This window comes from Chiloscyllium plagiosum, chromosome 45, assembly GCF_004010195.1.
Source record: "Chiloscyllium plagiosum isolate BGI_BamShark_2017 chromosome 45, ASM401019v2, whole genome shotgun sequence".
Lineage (NCBI taxonomy): Eukaryota > Metazoa > Chordata > Chondrichthyes > Orectolobiformes > Hemiscylliidae > Chiloscyllium > Chiloscyllium plagiosum.
Window position 1 is genome coordinate 12,590,551 of NC_057754.1, and position 4,980 is coordinate 12,595,530.

At 40.3% G+C, this 4,980-nt stretch overlaps 1 protein-coding gene across 1 annotated transcript in view; it reads right to left on the reverse strand.

The window, feature by feature from the left end:
- LOC122543966 (zinc finger protein 418-like) overlaps positions 1-4,980 on the reverse strand; it is a 96,389-nt gene that overhangs the window by 84,148 nt on the left and 7,261 nt on the right. The gene's annotated exons all lie outside the window — the stretch shown is intronic.

Genomic DNA, 4,980 nt, shown 5'->3' on the forward strand with positions numbered 1-4,980 from the left:
ATATTGTCTAGCTGCCACCATTGTTAACAGCTAACCCGAGAATGCAACTTTTAAAAAAAGGTTTTGTGATTTACACATGAAAGAAGTGAAACTATCACTGTATTCTAACAGATGAAAGGCTTAACAGACAATCAATTTTTCAATGTATAATTTCAGTTACATCACACTGCAAATTTTTGCTATAAATTCTGTGTTACGATCGAGCCCTCCACTATCACCTGATGAAGGAGCGTCGCTCCGAAAGCTAGTGTGCTTCCAATTAAACCTGTTGGACTATAACCTGGTGTTGTGAGATTTTTAACTTTGTACACCCCAGTCCAACACCGGCATCTCCAAATTATGTAAAGTTGAGATGTGAAGATTCAGTTAGGGTGGTTGGGATGATCTAAACTCTGGTTTCCAGCATCTGCAGTCCTCACTTTTGCCTGGTTGAAAGTTACAAGTAACCCAGGAAAGACCTAAATGGAGAGAGCTAAGAAGAGCCAGGAGGGGACACGAGAAGACTTTGGCAGGCAGGATCAAGGAAAACCTTTGTTTTACTTGTCAGCAGTAAAAGAATGACTGGAATAAGATTAGGGCCCGTCAAGGACAGTTGTGGGAAGTTGTGCAAGGAGTCCAAAGAGATAGAAGAGGAACAGGGAAAAGATAATGTTGTCGAGGAGAATACTGAGATGCATGCTTTTAGACTCGACAGGGTTGAGGTTCATAAGGATGTAGTGTTAGCATTGCTGGAAAGTGTGAAAATAAACAAGTCTCCTGGGTTGAGTGAGATTTATCCTAGGATTCTCTGGGAAGCTAGGGAGGAGATTGCAGAACTTTTAACTTTGATCTTTGTGTCATCATTGTCGACAGAGATCGTGCCAGAAGACTAGAGGATAGCACATGTTGTCCCCTTATTCAAAAAGGGGAGTGGAGACAACCTTGGTAATTGTAGACCAGTGAGCCTTACTTTGGTTGTGGGTAATGTGTTGGAAAGGAATGTCAGAGATAGGATTCATAATCGTCCAGAAAGGAATAATTTTATTAAGGATAGTCAACACAGTTTTGTGAAAGGTAAGTCGTGCCTCACAAACCTTATTGACTTCTTTGAGAAGGTGACCAAACAGATGTACGTAGGTTAAAGCAGTTGATGTGGTTTAAATGAATCTCAATAAAGCATTTGATAAATTTCCACATGGTAGGTTATCTCAGAAAATACGGAAGCATGGGATTGAGGGTGATTTAGCAGTTTGGATCAGAAATTGGCTAGCTGAAAGAAGACAGAGGGTAATGGTTGATGGGAAAAGTTCATCCTGTAGTTCAGTTACTATTAGTGTACCACAAGGATCACTTTTGGGGACACTGATGTTTGTCATGTTTATAAATGACCTGGATGAGGCCGTAGAAGGATAGGTTAGTAAATTTGCGGATGACACTAAAGTCAGTGGAACTTTGAATGAAGATCTGGATACTCCGGGGGGGGGGGGGTCTCTGTTCTGCACTCAGTCAATAAACACTAGCAATTCAGTCTGGTTTTGTAAGATTTCACACTTTATTCAATCTTGGCTGGGCACAGGTTGTCCAGTAATACAGAAGTTAAACACTTCCGTGTTCCTCGGAGAAACTGTGCAATTGGCTAAAGACAAAGACATTTTTATACTTCTTTTGAGATAAGTACAGGCCATAATCACAGAGCACATTCAAACAATTACCAATCAATTTTAATGAAATGACTTTGTTGACAGCAACTTAGTCTAATGATTGTTCATGGGAACCAACCTTGTTTTCCAACATCCAAGTACTCCTAACTTGCGAACCTAGTCTCTGCACCTGTACTTGCAAGGTCAGTTAGGATGGCTAGTAATGTCATATCTAGTCTAGTTATTTCTACGCTGTAAAGGAAGCATTGTCTGCTAATCTTTGTTGAGACAGACTGTAGTTAGTTCAGTTTCAGCCGGGTTAAAAGCCATAGAATCAGCTTTAAGCAGAATTGTTCATTTGCAGCCTAGAAGCCATTTTGTCATATTATTTGCATTAAAAAGCCATTTTATTGCTGTCTATAGTAAGAGCATGTATTAAATGGTTGTTTCTTACTACAACTAGCTTCTTCAACCTGTGTTCTGATTTCAGATCCTCATCTCCCCTCTTTGGTCATTCCAAGACGACACCATAGGAAGGGAGGCCAGTGACTAGATCAGTCCAATCGAATGGATGCTTGAGACTGCCATTCTTCCTTCTTCTCAGGGGAGGAAGTAGGGGTCGGCAATCTGGGGGATTTTCTGGGGGATCCAATGCTGTCAACAGAACTTATTAGCTTGGCAATAATACATTTAACAATAGCAATGCCAACAATGAGACAAGCTAAAACAATCCCAACATACAAAATTATCAACTAGTTGTAGCATGAGCCAAAACCCCAATCTCCCCAACCCATGCCTTCTGTCATTAACTGACAAAGGTGCAGATGTTATCTGCATGCCTGGTAATATTCTTGATGAGGCAGTAACCCCCATCATGCATTTGCCTTTAACTATGGCGCAAACCCCAACCTCCTTTGTGAGTATGTAGTTGAGGGTGCACCGGTTTTGTTGGGAAAATAGACATAGTTCTGAAAGCATGTCCTAACTCCTGCTAAGGTGGTGCCATCTTGTTGTCCAAGTGGGTGCGGCTGCAAATGAGATACTTTTGGTTTTGATGGCTAATAATTCCTGCAGACCCTCCTAAAGGAAAAGTACAGGTATGTATTCCTTTATCCGAAATGCTCGGGACCAGCTGCTTTGCAGAAATGGGAATTTTGCGGTTTTCAGAACTAATTTAGTGTCCCCTGTAGGGTGCAGGGCAGCAACCCATAATCAAATATAAATACTGTACTACAGCAAAAACATATGAATACTGACACTAAGCAGGATAAATAAAGATTAGAAGTACTACCATACTTTATAGAGTCGTGTACTGATAAATGAAATACATCGACCATAAATATTCAACAACATTTTATTTCCATTAAAAAAATCATTCCAATAAAAACATTTGGTAAAACTCAAACACACATAGCTTCAGCACTGTGGCAGGCGGAGGTTTTAAAGGCTTCTTCAAGTGTCATCTGTCTCATTAACATAGGTTTCTGTCTAAGCAGTCTCTCTTTAATTGAGTAAATTGCCATAATCTCTTGCTCATTGATAAATGAACATTGTTCAAGGCCAGCAATTAACTGATGACACATTTTCACCATATCGTCAATGGGGAATTTTTCAACAATGTTCCCTAACTCATCACATCATCACCACCACTACTATCCTCACTCCTATCTGTACAGGAACCCGTACTTAAAACTATTTCAGCAATGTTCCTATCACTCAAGGAATGCACAACAGGCATATCATTATCAATGTTCAGCATTTCTTCGATGTCAGCTTCATGTAATTTATTTACACTTTCATCCGATAAATTTTGGCATAAGTAACAAGGCATGCTGTCATCTTTTTCTCTTTGGTGACATGAAATCCTTCAAACTCTTCATCTGCAGGTTCATTTTCAAGAAACATCGTTGTAGGCCAAAATTTGTGCCAAGCATTTGTTAATGTTGCTTTATCAACATCATTCCAAGCATTAGCAACTGCGTAAATGACATCCTTAAGACTAAACTCTTTCAGGAAGTCTTGAATTCCTACCTCTCTGTTAACTGCAGTAAGCATTCTGTTTAAAAAATAGTCTTTATACTTGCTCTTCATGAGCGTAAAATTCCTTGGTCACAAGGCTGTAATACCGATATCACATTCGGGGACAAGTAAATGCCAAAAACATAACTTTTCACAAGCTGTTCGACAGAGCAGTTGCCCAGGAACAATAAAATTTTACACTTTTATTCCAGTCCAGCTTGTCTGCAATGAGCTCATGCCGCTGGTACAAAGTGTTTACTGAACCAGTCGGAAAAAATTTCTCTGGTTACCCATGCTTTCTTGTTTGCATAATAATGCACAGGCAAATTGCGTACACCTTTAAGACATCTCAGATGTTTGCTTTTCCCAATCACTGCTAATTTCACCATGTGTGTGCCTGCAGCATTGACCCACCCAAGAATAGTTAATCTGTCCTTAGTTTCCTTAAAACCTGTTGGTGCTCTCTCATTAGCAACGGCTAATGTTTTTCTCAGGACATAACGCCAGTAGAGAGATGTTTCATCAGCATTGTAAGTTTGTTCAGGACTAAGGCTTTCATCAGATATCAGCTTGGCAAATTCACCAACATAATTTTCAGCTGCTTCATGGTCAGCAGAAGCCTTTTCGCCACAGATTTTCAGGTATTTCACACCATTACACTTCTTGAATTTCTGCAACCAACCTTCTGAATATTGACATTCACCTTTAATTTTCAGTTCTCTATGATATTTTCTAGTTTGTTTCATGACCATCAAACCAGTCAGTGGCATATGTTCACTTCTTCATTGTCTAATCCACTCCATCAACACATAGTTAAGATCTTCCTTTTATGCCCTATGCAGTGTTTTCCTATTTTTCAATAGTTGATGGTCATCACTGTCACCATAAAACTTCAGTAACTTGTCTTCCTGTTTCTTCAAATCATAGGTAGTGGTAGTTCCGACACGATACTCTTCAGTAAGACGCCGCACAGCCACGCCACGATCAAGCTTCTGCAATAACTCTACTTTCTGCATGATTGATAATGACAGATGCTTACTTTTATAGAGTCATAGAGATGTACAGCATGGAAACAGACCCTTCGGTCCAACCTGTCCAGGCCGACCAGATATCCCAACCCAATCTAGTCCCACCTGCCAGCACCCGGCCCATATCCCGCCAAACCCTTCCTATTCATATACCCACCCAAATGCCTCTTAAATGTTCCAATTGTACCAGCCTCCATCACATCGTCTGACAGCTCATTCCATATACGTACCACCCTCTGCGTGAAAAAGTTGCCCCTTAGGTCTCTTTTATATCTTTCCCCTCTCACCCTAAACCTATGTCCTCTAGTTCTGGA